Below are 15,895 nucleotides of genomic sequence, written 5' to 3'. Positions count from 1 at the left end.
TGGCTGCACTGGCATTTTACTCATTGTATGGCTCCCCAGGGACTTTCTCAGATCCTTCAGCTCTGCTCCTCGACTTCTGGCATCTGGAGTTTGAGCATTTGCATTTCACATGCACCGTCTTCAAATCCTTACAGAAATAGGACAAACAGATACACGGTTTGGTCCTGGGTTTGTGTCTGAAATGCTTTTAGCTATAAATCCTTGGGCTGGTGAAAGGAGAGTTTATCAGGGAAGAGATTAAGTTTAAACCCAACATTTCCATGTTGATAACAGCATTATTATTGTCATCAAGCACATGCACTGCCTATCTCACTAGTAAATAGCTCTGGTGTATCACTCAGCTTCAAGGTCTGTTCAAAGGATTTTTTGTTGGGCTCTTGTTAGCTTTGGATTGACCTTGTTTTGTCCCCTTTAAGTTTTTGTAAGTTTTTGTTTGTCTGAGTAACAAGTTTTAGAGAAATTTTATAATAATTTACAAAGGCAAAACTGAAGATACTCAGGTTGTCTTGTCATGAGGCACAAATGCTATGACTGAAAGTTAATGTAAGTTTTTAAGTATAGGCATTTCAGAGGTTAATATTTAATACTTGATTTATTTTACTTATATGTGGCTGTTGCAAGGGGAAGAGCATCAGTGTTCTTGTTGGCTGAAACTTCATTGCAAGCAGATACTTACACATTCCTTTATACTTTCTCTTAGCTTCTGCAGTTCACCTGATCCAATTGCTCATGGTGCTTCTTGGAGGCCAGCCAAGGTCCTGGGGCATGGAGCTGGGCTTGTGTCCAATGTGTTTGGATGATTTGTGGGTGCCCATGCAAAGAATATCTGCAAAATCTTTCCTTTTTTTTCACAGTATACAGTCTGACATCTTCAAGGGTTTTCATCTTGTCCTCTTCTTTGGCTTCCAGCAGCGATGCTCCTGCGACTTCTCAACAGTGTCTCTGTCCTTCATTTTCATCAAAGACAACACTCTTTCTTACTTCAACCAGCAACATCTCTGCTGTTTAAGAGCAATTCTGCATGTAGCTGTGTGGGGGGATACAATATAAGGAAATAAAGGTAGTATAGAAAGTAATCTTACCCCTAAGGAGTTGCAGCTGAGCCAATTATTAGAAATTGGGAACAGACCTGACTTTAACAGGCCACAGCTGTAGCCAGTCAGAAGAGTGTTATAAAAGAGTGGATTGGTTGATTAAGAGGAGCTGGAGTGAGTTTGCTGCTGTGAGGACAAGGAAGAGTCAGGGCTTAGAGGAGCTGCCTGTGAGAAACATTAAGGAGGTACAAAACTCTAGCAATAAGTAACTTTTGCAATATAATAAGAACGTAGCTGTTTCTCTTATCCCAGACTGGAGGTTGAAAAGCTCAGACCTCTACAAAGCTGTTGTTCTTTGAATAGTTCTGTGGATTGTGTCTGGTCAATGGCATGTGTGAGCAATCTTTGTTCCACTTTTCAGTGCGATGGGCAAACAATCATCTGTGCACCTTGTGGTCAAAGTACAGTCACCTTCATCAGACCCACAATGCCCCTAACAAGTTGAAAATGCTGGAGTATTTGTGAATAATGAAGTTGTTTAAATATAATATCTGAGTGGTGTTTTGGTGTTCCTGAACATAAAGGATCAGCACATTAATATATCTACCTTAAACAAATGAATGAAAGTCTTTGCAGTCCATCTTCCTACTTCTGTGTCAGTCTTTGTTGGTCCACAAGTATTTCAGTACAAACATTCTATCCACCTCCCTATTGGTCTCAGAATTAAACAAAGTGGAGGCTATTTCAGGACCTGACTTGAGGTATCTGCTATAGGTACCCAAATAAAAATCAGTGTAGACAGAGTTCAGATGCTCCTTCTCTGTGAAGACAGCACAGATTTCCAGTTCAGGAGCCTGCCTTAGGAACCTTGAGTTGGATAGTGCTGTAGCAGGATAGGGCTGTGCCTTTGTATGCTCTGAAATTCCCTCATATATACTATACATCTCTACCTACTGACTGTAAATCTGGTGAACAGTTTTCAATTGTGCAAAGAGTGAAATATCTTGCACATTTGTTTAAATAAAATCTGCAATTAGCCTGGAAGATTGTTATGTTTTGCTTGGCAAAATATCAGTGAGTCTTTGGTGGCCAGTATTACAGATATCACTGTAGTCATATAGAATCATAAATTTCAGTTGAATTGAAACTATATGTGCTGAATTATTTTTCTTCAATACATGGGACTTCAGATGGTTTGAAAAATGGACTGAAATTTCTCTTGGTTGCACAACAACATCGATCCTCATAAGATGGAAAACCTCTCATATCTCCTTTTAAAAGTGTAGTGTGTTGCTGCAAAATGAATTGCTTCGTATGAACGTCTTACTTCTATGATTAATGGTAAAACTGAAGGGTTTTTTTTTTTAAGATAAAGGAAAATATTAGCTTTATCGAAAAGGGAACACCAAAAGGACAAATGGCATGTTCATCAGGCAGGAAAACTTGACAGAGAAGAATTTGGTGGTGGCCGAAGATTAGAGTTTTGTACATCCTGGCTTTCTCTTTAAGTGCTATTTATATAACTGTGATAATGTCAATAGGTGTTGAATAAAAAATGTTGCAGGCAAATGGATTTGCATTTATATGCTTGACGGCTTCATGGCTTGGTGTAAGTTGGGAGTGGGTTTAGGCAGAGTTTGATGAGTGTGCTTTATAACGCTGGTGTCACAGTCCCAGAATCTCTGCTGGTCAGAGTGACCCTGAGATGTGTTAGAAAGTCTCTTTTCCCAGCCTGGCAGTCAAAGGAGGAGTCAGAACTCTTCAGTTCTCGTTCTCAAGGTTGTTTATTGTTTCTTATCCATTACATTCTTTCTCTGGCCTGCTGAAGCCCATTCAGTGGGTCAGACAGAGGCACACTGGCCACCCTCGGGGTGGTGTTATCTTTTTATACTAAAAACTATGTGTACTTCATTTACCGTAACTTCTGAATACCTATCACTTATGTTAGACAGTGAGTTTCTATTCTAAACCAATCCAAAAGTGCCAGTATCACCCAGAACATGGAGGCCAGGAAGAAGAAGGAAAAAGAACAAGGCATGCCCAAATTCCTCCATCTTGGGACCCCGAGCCCCCATTCTAAAAACCTCAAAAATATATTTTTCATCCTGTGACAAACTAACTATTTTTCTACTTAAACTTTCTCGACTTGTAATTCTTCATATAAAGGTTGGTAGTTGTTTTTTCCAAGGGCTAAATCAAAGGCACAGGGGTCTTGGGCTCTGTGCCAAGGTCTCTGAGCCCCTGGGCAGGGGCTCGAACCTTGCAGGACAGCCAGAGGAATTTTCTGGGTTCTGACATCACAGCAGTCCCCTTGCCACACAGGAGCAGCTCACTCAAAACCAAACAGCTCCATGCTCATGGCTTGCCCTGAGCAGCTCCCTTGCTCCTTGACTCTCTCTTAGCCAAGCCGTACTCCTTCAGTTTTTGATACTCTTCACTTGAGCCTACAGCAGTGTTCCAGTGGCCCAGGCTCACCACTGATGACTTCAGGCCCTATCTGAAGCATGCAGAAGCAGCTCAGGTGTAGCTCATGGTCACCATTCAGGATTCTCTGGGGTACCTGAGACACCTGCCTGGGTCAGGCAGATATACCATGAGATTTAGGAGAGTCTGTGCTCTCCCAAAGGGGCAGGTGCCCCTTTGGGAGAGCAGGGGGCAGGCTGGGCAGATACTCTGTGCCATACAAAATAGAGTTGGCTACCAGTGCTCATGCAAATAAATCACACTCTCAGAGCCCTTCTGTAGTCAAGGAGGAGCAATAATAATTTCTAGAGGATTGTTCAAGATACTAGGTATGTTGAATCATGCTGCTATTTCTTTCTCTGTTGACTGCAGAAGACTCTTCAGATGATAATGCTCCCAATGTTAAGCATCCCAGTTTGATTAGGTTTGGTTTTGTACATCTCGTGTTCCAGATGACACGGTAACTGTGCAGAAAAGCATATGCTGATTCTAATTAGTTTCTGATTAGACCTAGGCAAAGTGTTTTTCTCTGAATAACATATTTACAAAAAAGCCCCTACTGTTTCAAGGTGGCTGATAATAATTCAGGATATTTGTCTCTGGTTTGCTGAAAGACTGGGTTACATAAAAATGACAGCATGCTGTAAGGAAAAGTCAGGAGGGTTTACTTTGATCTTTTTTGAAATGGTTGTTCCCACATTTGTCTTCAGGGTAAAGTTCTTATAATGACAAGAGAAAAAGGGGGCAGATACCACATTGCCAGAAGAGGAGAAACATGCTGCCTCTTCTTCCTCAAACCACTGTGGCTTGCCTGCTGATAATAATTCAATGTCTTATCCTCTTTATTTTTCAAATTCTGATTGGGAGCCTGTTAGTCCTTAGAAATGGTGTGCTGGCTGGTAGACTGAGGCTGTGTTGCATCATGCCACTTTTCTCTGCTTCTCTTTGCTGCTGGATTGTTTTTATTCCCTCTCTGCCTCAGAGCAGCTGCCAGCTTGCTGGAGGCAGGGCTGGCCTCCCTGTCCTGGGGCTACACCTCTGCCTGGCTCAGGCTGTTGCAGTCAAAGGCTCACCTTCTCCTGCTTAAGATCATTCTGGTCTTTCCCAGGTATGTAGGGTGAGCACACATGTCCCCTTGACAACATTGCCTCAGGCTCTTCTATTGGTGTTTATCTTGGCTTTGTAAATATAAATCAAGAATGAACCGGATTAGGAAGGGGATTGGGGTTTAAGTTTCCTTCTTACTGACTCATTCTCATTTTACACAAAACAGAGAGGCATCAAGGGGAGGGATTACAACACCATCAAGGAGCAGCCCACAGCTTGGCTGTTATGAAACTCTTCTGGAGCAGGGACATCCCTTAGGTGTGTCCCACGCATCCATAATGTGCATGCTCTAGCTGTCATACTGCTGCCCACGACCTGTGCTGCCTCCTTCAGCAGGTTTGTGAGACAAGCCTTTTGTTTCCATTGCCTTTCCCCCCTAGTTTTTTTCCCTCTAGAGAGCAATGGTCAGGATGACAGCACATTTTTCAGGGGCATTGTTTTCCTGGCTTGTTTTGACAAGGATTGGCGCATAGCACAGCTCCATCCCCATGAATGTGTCTGTGTGACATAATGAGCATTCCAACTCATCACAGAAAAGGCAAGGGAAACCTGAGATAACTCAGCCTAAGCAGCCAGGTCTTCTGAGGCTTTTTTAAACACCTCATTTTCTCCATCAGCTAAAGAAGAAATAAACAAGTCAAAGTGGGAAGAACTGCTCCCCTCAGTGCTGCTCCTATTGAGCTGCAAGACAAATGTCTGAAGAGGGAGGGCCAAAAGCTCTCCCTCCGTCTTCATTGAGTGCATTGGCTAAGAATAGAAAAAACAGTTGCAATGACATTAGAATATAGTAATAAAGAATTAGTAAGACACCTTGGAAATTCAGTTCATTTCAGGTGATGAGTAAATAGCCTTTTAAAGGTTTTCTGTGTATCAACTGGGATTGCTGTAAAAGAGATGTTTAATTTATTTACTTACTGTAATAAATTAGATAATTTACAGAAATTATCAGTCATAAATTGGTCATGGAGTGAATCAATCTGATCTCTATGAATCAGTTTATCTGTGACCTGTTGTAAGATACCTGATAGGATTTAGATGCAGAATTAATGAATTATTTAATTAAACAGGGCAAGTGTTGTCACTCTGAATGAGGTTCCAGCTCACTCATCTTATGAATCCCAGCTATAAGAGTTCATCTCATTGGCCATGCATTACTACACGATATATTCCTCATCTGAAAGACTGCTCTCTCAAAAAAAAAATTATAAAATATTCCATTTGATACCCATTGACCTGATTGCTTATTTCTCTACTGCTGAACTCATTTCCTCTGAGGTAATTGAGACAATCGGTTTCTCATTATTTGGCAGATCCAACTTTGGCATTTTAATTTTAGTTATTCAATAATTTCTAGCCTGTCAGCTTCTAACTTTGATGTACACATCCCTTTATTACTGAATTTTAACAATTTCCTTATTATTAGTTTTGATGCAGTTGATATTTAATCATTAAGAAACCTATGACTTGTGAATTGCTCTTGGTTTTGAATTATTTTTATAATGTTTTTATTATTAATACATATACATAACCTGAAATGGAAAATAGATGTACAGAATTTATATATAAAATTATGGACAGTAAAACTCAATTTGTTGGAAAGTTGAAAAAGCTATTTGGGTTTTTTTAATAGCTAAAGAGTAATCATATATTTAAATGTGTATATTAAAATGATATTTACAAAATTATATGCTACTGTTAACATGTGTATTCAGCAACTAGAGAGGGGAGTGTAGTAAGGAAAGTGAAATAAGATGTAGCATATTTAATGCAGTATTTCAGACATAAATGGATAAGCATATGTAAGAAGTTGATGTGAGAGAGAGGAGTTTGAAGAAAAAAACACTGCTACCACACAATGTCCTCATTTTTCAAAGTACTCTGTTTTTCTTAAGGAAGTTGTTCTACCTCTCTTTTCCCTCTCCATTTTGTTGTGTAAACTTCCAGCAGCTGTTCAATAAGTTCTTTGCTTGCAGCAGGTCTAGAATGCCACCTTTGACACTTTAACCCACTTTTCTTCAAGGTTGTGGTTGGGATAAAACAGCACTAAAAAGATAACTTTCAAGGCAACCTTAAGCTAGTGCCAGCTCGCTAACTTGGGCTCTGAATGTCTCCTTTAGCTGGAGTTATAAGGTGTTGGTGATTTCTGCTTGGGAGCTGTTTCATGGTGACCCACGATATAAACATATTTTTCTTGAAACCTTTTCATCAGGCTGTTTCCTGTGTTTGTGGTGTTATTAAACAACGTGTGGTTTGGCTCTATCCTGATTGCGCAGTGATTGCTGGCCATGTGCAAAATAATGCTCCTTCACTATGGTGTCCTGGAAAAGGAAAACTCTTCTTGTGTTCCAGCAAGAGGCATATTTGTGACTGCAGTTTTCTGGAGGCTGAGCTTTATCCTGGCCTGACATGATCCCAGGATGAAGGGTGTTACAGCAGGCATTGCCTACTGAGATTCTGTTTACATGGCTGGCCTTTGTTGCTGAATCACAAGCATTTATTGACTTTATCTGACAAACTGATGCTCATGCTTTATCTTTCTGAATGCTAAGATGCTGCTTGTGAATTTAATGCAGGGTGTGAGTCTGCTGCTGGTGCCAGAAATGCGGTGAAAAACACATCCACAGCATGAAAAACTAGAGAATCAAGGAGGTAGTGACAACAGGCCAGGCACAAGTCAAGGCAGCTTCTGGGAAAGGTCAGTCCTGTGCACGCAAGAGGGGAAAAAACCTTGGGCTAATGAACTTGCATAAATTAACTTTTGGCACTCCCTTTCCTCTTGGGACTCTAGACACAGTAACACTAGCAAAATGCAGACAGATGCTTCAGTTCATAGTCTCTTCATTAAATTAGAAAACACCTCCAAACAAAAAGCCAAGCAAAAACATGAAAAAAAAAGAGTGGCAAAAAAGGCTACTTGGAGTGTGTAAAAGGAAAATGACTGCTGAGAAACTCTTTCCTCTGTCCCATTTTTTCATATGTTAGAAATTTCATTGCAGAAAACCATATTTTTTTGTCTAAAGGTTAACTTTGATGTCGCCTCCACAAAGACAAGCTCTATGGGCAATAGCCTGGTAGCGGAGCTTCTGCCCAAAGAAAACAGAACTCCCAGATAAAATCTCCTCCAGACTTAACAAAATATTCTCCAGACTTAACAACATTATATGATGATCAGACCTTTCCCAGATTCTCCTCAGAGCAATTTCTGCTCTCGCAAATGCCTCTTACTTTTCATCTCTCTGATCTGGGTAAAGCAGTTGTTACCTCCCCTTGTTTTCTGCAGTTGTCACCTGCAGCAAGTAGTACCTAGGCCGTAGTACTACTAGTAGTAGTATCAGTAAGCAGGACCAGTAGTAGCAAGTACCTAGGATGGAGGAAAGTCATGAACTTCACGTCTGCAAAACAACCCTTAGAGCTTGGAGGTGCTGAAATGTTGGCACTTATTCCAGAAACCAACCAGTCCTTTGCTTTATGCACTCTTGGTTTTGTTGGTGAGCATAAAATGCATCAATTAGCAGGCACTTCCAAAGTGGCTTTGTCCTACCTTGTTCCTATGTTAAGGAAAAAGGCAAATTAGAAGTTAAATTTGGCTTCGTGTATTGTGCATTAATAGATTAATTCTCACCTAGTCCCAGTGGAAGAGACAGCACTCAGTTTGCTAATGTGTTTGCAATATTAGACAGCCCTCAAAATGTGACACTGTATTTAAAAGTGACCTAAAGCCACTTAAAGAAAATTTCCCATGGGAAAAAATTCTGATGAAGTGTTTATAAATATTTATGTATTAACATGAAACTCAGCACTAATTTTAGCACTGTGGTAACACCAAAGAGGGCAGGATACTTTTATAGTTATTCTGAAATTCAGTTTGTGTGGGAGGCATCACTGAGCTCCAAGTCCTCCACTGTCCTTGGAGGGCAGTGTATGTAAAGCTGGTATTTGTGACCCTGTAAGCTACTCTGCACTGGCAGACTGTGTCACTGGCAAATTGTCACACATGATCCAAGATGAAACATCTCAAATTCCTGCTCTCTCTATGCCTTGCATAATTTCAGGAGTACTGCCTGGGAGAAGGTTAGAATGACAAATCACAATGTGCAGGGTAACCTAAATTCAGCAGCAGTAAGGGATCAGGTGTGAGTGTGTAATGCAAGACATCTTCGGATGGGCTCCTCAGGTCAACTTTCTTTATAGACCACAGAGAGGAACACACATCTCCAGTCTAAACAAGGGAGAAACCAACACTACCCATCCTAAATATGAAGTGTAGAATGGACAAACCATATCTGAACATTCACCCTCTAACCAGGCACTTGGGATGATTATCTTAGATGCAGATTGTAGACACTGGAAACATCAGGTAAGAGTGAATCTGTGTCTGAATCTTCATTTTTCAGAGGAAGTATATTATGGCAACGTTTATTGCTCTAGGTGCTTTTGATCAGTCCCAGAAGTTATTTGCTTCTGGCCCTCTATTTTCTGCTGAGGTAAGCATACATGTAGCTTTGTTGTTCTGAGTCTACTTTAAATAGATAAATGTTGCACCATCCCAGTGTTGTCCCTTAGTGCATTCAAATTTGTCATTTTCCTTGAGGAGAGAACTGAGCAGACAGTGTAGATTTTCATTTCATGACACTTCAAGACATGTGTATCAGCAAAAACTTGTTTTATAGAGCATACTTTATGCAGAGTTGAAGGTCATGAAAAATGTGATGATTTAGCATTTCAATGGAAACCATATACCACATTTGCTGTCTCTATGCTGCTGAAGGAGAAAAAGCGAAATTAGTTTACCTACCTTACTGTTTTTCAGGTACTCAAATGCTATACTGATTACTGCTTGCCTGAGCTGGATATGCATTTCTACATCTTGAGAGGGAAAAAAACCATGACTGAAGATTACTGAGGCTTCTGAGTTTCTAAGTCAAGTGAAATGTGGGTTTGTGGCAAGCTAGGAGAATATAATTAGAGGAGGCAATATACAGCCCTGTCAGGTGACTTGGACTCTTCTGCTATAAAGACATGCATTTTTTGTAACAATACACAACTGTCTTTGTAATGAAAACAGAGGGGTCTCAAAACAATTCAGATGCGTTTCTCAAGATAAAAATATCATATGGCTCGGTCAATTTTTGCTGCATGTAGGCCATCAGGATGTTTTCAGCTAATAGGAAATAATTTTGTTTCATGCTGTTTGTCACCTGTCCCACAAAATCTGTCAGTCTCAGTGTGTCATATTTTCCGGCACCAATTATGTGAGGACTCCAAAGCTCAAGTGTCCAGTATTTCCCAGAAGGAAGAAATTTGATGACAAATGAAGAGATCCATCATAAGTGTGTGCTGCTCACTCTCGTTCCTGCATTATCCTGCACTTAAACAGTGGCCTTGAACTCCTGGCAGCATTATGAGGCAATGTTCATCAGTTCTTTGCTCGGGGCAGCTCTTGTTTTGCCAACTTGAATCACCGCAAAGTTGAGTGCCTGAATTCTTTTTCCAGTTAATGAAGTGAAATCCCCACTTTCACAGCGTAATTCATCTCTGCTGGTTTAGACATCTTGGCTGGTGCTTGCACTCCAACCCCATGTTTCTATGGAATCTCTGGCTAAGTAAAAGTCATCAATATACTTACCTGTATGGGTAGCTTTTCTTTAGCCTTTCATAAAGAATATATACATATATATATATTCACAACAAAAATTAAAGAAATAGAGAAATTCTTTTGCTTCAGTGAGAGAAAAAGATCATAAGATCATCTTTTCCAATGGTGGAAGAAAAGATGTATGAGAATTAGTGTGTGAGAGAAAGATAGAAGATAGGAAAAGTGAATATTTCCAAACATAATAGGTAGTGAACTTACTCTGGATCTGCTTTCATTTAATTTAATTGTAATAATTCTGCCTACTTCAAGGTATGGGATAAAGTCAGACAACACTGCAAATGAACACAAACTCATTAGGAAATTAATAATCACTGTGATAAGAGTGTTTGGAAGGCTGAAAAATTAGGTCAACTTTAAACATTAAAATTTAACTTCACTAAATTAATTGCTTAACATCATACTTCTCAATAATGGCTAAATCTTGCAGGATATTAATCATCACTGTTTTGTATACAAACCTGTTAGTTCTGAACGCTTATCCTGAATTAGCTGTGAGTATGTAATATCAAGTAGCTGATGCTGTGTCTAAAAGAATACACACAACAAATGATAGTTTTTATCCCAGGGGCTCATGCATCAAGTTCCAGACCTCATGGGTATGAAAGCCAACAAATGATGTAGGACTGTTCTTTTGAAGAAGCCCATTTGAAGCACTTTTTTGATGAGGCTATGGCACTGTGGTGCTGTGTTTGTAACCATGAGATGCACACTGAAGCTAAATTAAGTTTCACATTTCTTTTAGCTTCTCACCACTGAGAAAAGTACAGACAGAGTCTTTATGTGTGAGCTTTGTTTGTGTCAAAGGCAATGCTTGTAATGTATCTGAGAATGTAAACCTTGGACAGTCCTGACCTCTAAATTCTCTAAATTCCAATGAACAGTAGCTATAGTACTATTTTATTTCACTATGCATTTATCAGTGAATATCTTGTACTTTATCCTGCTTTGATTTTATAGAGTTAACCGTTGATGAAATCAGGATAGCACAGTGTGGGCAGTATTGCTGAAACTTGTGTAATGATTAGCTTGACAATATATCCTTAAAGTGAACGAAAGAAATTTACCCCAAAATTTTTTCGTTCTTCATGCGTCCATGAGAAGATGAAGAAATAAGTAAATAATTATTCTGTGAAATGAAGCTTCAAATTAGTTCTATACTTTCTCTCTATATTTTCTGACTGGGCTCTGAAACCCTTTCTTGAAGCTCAGGGAGAGTTCTAACTTTGGGTGCTAAAACTTTGGATAGTCTAGCTTAAGCAGTTTCCCTCTTAGTCTAAATATAGACTCCCTTTAGAGAGAGAGGCTAGGGTGTGATTGAAAGCAGAAATATAATTTTGAGTGCTCTGAGGCTGCATACAGAAGTACACCTGTCTTGTGGTATGTTTGGCTTGTTTCCTCAGCAGGAGGGACACTCAGCATGAACAAGAGCAAACCCTGTGGCAGTCAGCAATGCAGGTATTGCTCCCACTGACTGGGACTCTGGAGTGAAGCTGGACGAGTTTCAAAGTGGTGATAATTTTATTATATTATAAATTTAATAATTTTATCCCCTTATGTATAAAAGGAACTTAGAAAAAACAGGCTTATTTGAAATATTGAGTGCCCAAAAGCAAGGTGGTGGGAAAGCTCTCCAGCACGTTCATTGTTGGTCTATGATTTTCCAGAAAGACAAAGCAAATGTTTGTACCATGTCTGTTTTGCTTGTATCTGATGTTTCATGTATCCCTGTACATGTTTTAAAAGGAGTGACAATATTTACTGAGTGAAACTGCAGCCTTTGCAATCACCTTTCCTTCTGATTTTGTAGAGAACTAGATGGGTACATCAGAAGATCCATCTCTGTCTTGTGGAATATTTTGGGGGATGATGTAAACTGCTACAATTACTGTGGGACAGAGGTGTAGCAGATGAAGGTTTTAGTTTTATCAGCTACAGAGGCTTCTGTCTCATACCAGTAGGAGATCAAGATTCAATCTGGCATGCTTTCTCTACATTAATGCTGCTATTTCACTTTCCTTTTCTTGGCACAAATGTATATACTAAATGTACACTAAAAGTTAGTCTTTAAGCCCTTTGAAAGTGAATGTTTTCACAAAATTATTATAAAATTAAAAGATTTAGCTCTAGAACTTTCTTTTCAGTTTCATAACTGTCAGCTGCACTACTAGTTAAGGAGGTCAGTTTCAGAGAAGTACAGGGAAGGGGAAGGTTTATGGGAAAGGCAACCCTGTGAGCTGAGTCATAGGCAAATATCTTCTGACCTCTCCTGATATGACATCAGTAAATTTCAGTGCAAGACACACAAGTGAAAGAGTGCCAAAACATGCTAGAGAGAAAGGAAAGTTTCTGCTAGACTGGGAATTATAAGAATCTGAAATGTTTAAATGTACTAACAGGTCAGCAGTGTACTGAGTCTCACACATACAGTTTGTCCTCTAGTCTAGGGTGTGGGAATGTGGCAATTGATGATTTTGCTTCTTTTGAAATGCCACTACAACATAAAAAAAACCCATAAAAAATGCAACTCATAATTCAGCGGTTCACTCAGAAACATCTGGTGGGCTCTTGTGTGACAGCAGGCTCTGGAGGCATCCTCTGCCCTTTGTGCTGTGAGGCTGTGGCAGCCCCTCACACTGAAGTCCCCTGGAACTTTCCTCTCTATCCTTTCCCAGAGTTCCAGCTCAAATGCCTGGTGTGATCCCTCTGAATGGGATGGAGAAGAGCACAGAGCCCCAGGAGCCACAGGCTGGCTGGTGGGGGAACTTCCAGCAGCCTAACCTGGCTCTGCCCAGAGCTAGTACCAGAGTACCAGCTTCCATCCATCCTTGCAGGAAGGACATGGTGGCCTTCCTTTCAGACAAAACTTTCACTCTGAGAGGAACAAGTGTCAGACTTCTCCCTTTCAGTAGCAGATTTTTTTTGTTTTGTTTAGTTTTTGGGATTTTTTTTTTTATTTTTTAGACCCAGTGGCAGAAAGTTTAACTCTGTTATCTGCATAGCATAAATTGATGTTTCTATTTGTTGCTGTTTGAGAATTCAACTTGTATTTACATGTGTAAATGACTGTTTATATATGAGCAGCATATTTTTAAAAATTACTAGTGATTTTCAGGTTGACAGTGTACCATCTTAGTACCAGTAGTTGAGAGGTAAAAGTTTTTAGTGGCAGAACAATGCTGGATTTAGACTTGAATAATTTATGGGAATTATTTTGATGCTTATTTCTACTTCTATAGTTTTTTTAAGGATTTGTTTTTACACTATCCATAGGGAAAAAGAGACATGAAGGAAGAGCTAGAGTAGAAAAATACCACAATTAATATTGACCAACAATTGAAAAACATCTCTTACCTTCTAGGAATCAAAAATGGTTGCTTCATTAAATGAGAAATGCAGACTAGACATGATGATTCTTGTGGTGGACACAGAATTTCAAAGATACTTTTTAACAGCAAATTTCCAGAGCTGTGAAAAAGCGATTTGAAGAATGTAAGACACAAGTAATATGAATTTGAAAGTCTTCAGTTGGAAACAGCATTATTTTGAAATGATTTTGAAAGTCTTCAGTTGGAAATAAAAAATGAACTCATTGTGCCAAAACATAAAGGCAATACTCCAGATGTATGACCAGCAGAAAAATCCCTCAGGTTTTCAGGTGTAACAACTTTTTCTTGACTACATGGGTAAAATTTTAAGATTCTATGCAAAGTGTTAAAATTGTGATGAGAAAAGATAAGCATAACTCCTATTTTCATCTGAAGGACAAAGATATTTTACTATTGCAATACATAAATTATTCCAATCGTTTTTAAAAAATAAAATAGCAAAAACATAGAAATGAATTAAATAATTTTGGAATTCTCTTTGTTCATAGTTCAGGAGTGGTGTACTTGAACCACTGTATCTTCAAACTGCTATAGATTGAAACATTTTTCATTGCATTAAAAACTAAGTATTTGAACATCTTACATTACATTGCACTTGGTATGAAATCTGTGGTGAATTTGTAATTGTTAGGTAACTAATTTGGGAGATTATTTTAAAGTATTATTTAGACTTGTTTCAAGGCTACAGTGTGAAAAGCTAAATTGGTTTTTAAACAACTCAGTACAATGAACTTGACTTTAAAAATGTTCTGTAAGTTTCAAAAGAGCTATATATAGCATTGTGAGAGTACTGCAGCACAATTCAGGATGATTTATTAGGATCACCAGTTCTAAGGCTTATGGGCAGAAAGATAAAAACTTCAGTACTGACACCTTGAAAGCCTTGTGACACAGAGACAATTAGCCCTGTAGAAGTTATAAAAAGAAGAGTGGGTCAGGAAAATGCTTTGACAAGAATGTTGCCCAGTCATTTCTTTTTGAAAAAGGGAGAAAATATGAGATTTGAAAATGAGTGTGCTGGCACCTCCTAAGGAAAAAAAACCACTGTTTCCTCTACCTTAAGTTTATATGCTATAGTCTTACTAATTATAGTGGAAGGAAAGGGGACACTCTTGTAGAAAGAAGTGTAAACACTTGAACACTACCAGCAGGGTCATTGTCTCTCTCTTTTCTTGAAGTCAGAGAGAATGGTTTGGCAAAGGTGACAAAGTGGGCCCATCCGTGGTTGCTGGAAATAAAAGATCCTGGACATTCCAGCACAGCTCTGTGTGGGAAATGCACAGTCATCTGCATGGGGAGTATGGTAAAGAAGAAAAAAAGCAGTGTTGTAAGAAAGCCGGAGTATTTGAGAGTAAGTGGTAACAAATTTTCTAACAATTGATGAAACAGAAATTTCTTACTGAAAACAAGAACTGTTGGAATTCTTTACCTGGATATCATATGTAAAAAAAAAAAATTTTTTTTTTTTTTTAATTTTTACATCATCTTCATCTTGGATACTGATTCATTTGATTTCTGTTAAAAAAACCCACAGAAACTAACTCCCAAATTACAAGATGTGAGAGAAAAAAGATGATGTCTTCTATATGGAATAAGTTTAAAGAAAAAAGAAATTTGTGAAATTATTATAAGGCAAATTAGCGGAAGGAAAGTTGGAAGAATTCCTTTATAGAGAAGAATTTGTAGCATCACCATTCATAGCCTGCATACTATTAACAATATGATAGAAATTATAGTATCTACCTGTGAAAGATGATTTTGCTGTCTCAGGGCAAAAGTTTGTTTTTAAGTGTAAGTGGTCTGATTTTCAGGTACCTTTTATGTGCACGTGTGCGCCGAATATGTGCATGGTGCATCAAATTTCATGGTATGTGTTGAATTTTTGCTCAAAGAAACAAAAGGAAGAAGTGGATGCTCATTATCAGCTAAAAACCAGGCTACTTCTTCAGGCAGACATATGTATTTATGTGAGCCCTTGATTTCAGATATTCAGGCTTCAAAAATTTGAGTTTTCTACAGATTTATAAAGCAAATTGTTTATCTAGAGAAGAACTTATTTCTGTGCTTTTTGTGGCCATTCTAAGGGAAAGCCATGCCAGCTGATTCTCTAAGCAGATAAGATTGTGATAAGCTCCAGTAGTTCAGTAAAGTCTTTCTCACTAATTTTATAACATACAATAAAGTATGCTTATATTTTACTTTTTTATTCCTGGGAATTTCCTTACACAGTTCATAGAATAATTTTATTG

The 15,895-nt window shown here is 38.7% G+C and overlaps 2 long non-coding RNA genes across 4 annotated transcripts; both read left to right on the top strand.

The window, feature by feature from the left end:
• Positions 1–1,196: 1,196 nt before the first annotated feature.
• Positions 1,197–11,636, top strand: LOC135450007 (uncharacterized). 2 transcript variants are annotated; one of them, XR_010440931.1, is made up of 4 exons: positions 1,197–1,279; positions 7,178–7,299; positions 8,796–8,961; positions 9,415–11,636. It is a non-coding gene; the product is annotated as an uncharacterized LOC135450007 (long non-coding RNA). The 2 variants fall into 2 exon arrangements; XR_010440925.1 differs by lacking the exon at positions 8,796–8,961 and having other exon boundaries at positions 9,415–11,635.
• A 24-nt stretch (positions 11,637–11,660) lies between these two features.
• Positions 11,661–15,594, top strand: LOC135450052 (uncharacterized). Of its 2 annotated transcripts, none has more exons than XR_010440943.1 (3): positions 11,661–11,769; positions 14,825–14,997; positions 15,458–15,594. It is a non-coding gene; the product is annotated as an uncharacterized LOC135450052 (long non-coding RNA). The 2 variants fall into 2 exon arrangements; XR_010440939.1 differs by lacking the exon at positions 11,661–11,769 and adding an exon at positions 13,617–13,749.
• The last annotated feature ends 301 nt before the right edge of the window (positions 15,595–15,895 follow it).

The sequence above is a fragment of the Zonotrichia leucophrys genome, chromosome 1 (genome assembly GCF_028769735.1).
Source record: "Zonotrichia leucophrys gambelii isolate GWCS_2022_RI chromosome 1, RI_Zleu_2.0, whole genome shotgun sequence".
Taxonomy (NCBI): Eukaryota; Metazoa; Chordata; class Aves; order Passeriformes; family Passerellidae; genus Zonotrichia; species Zonotrichia leucophrys.
Note: the sequence above shows the minus strand (reverse complement) of the source record. Positions and strands in the feature narration are given on the sequence as shown.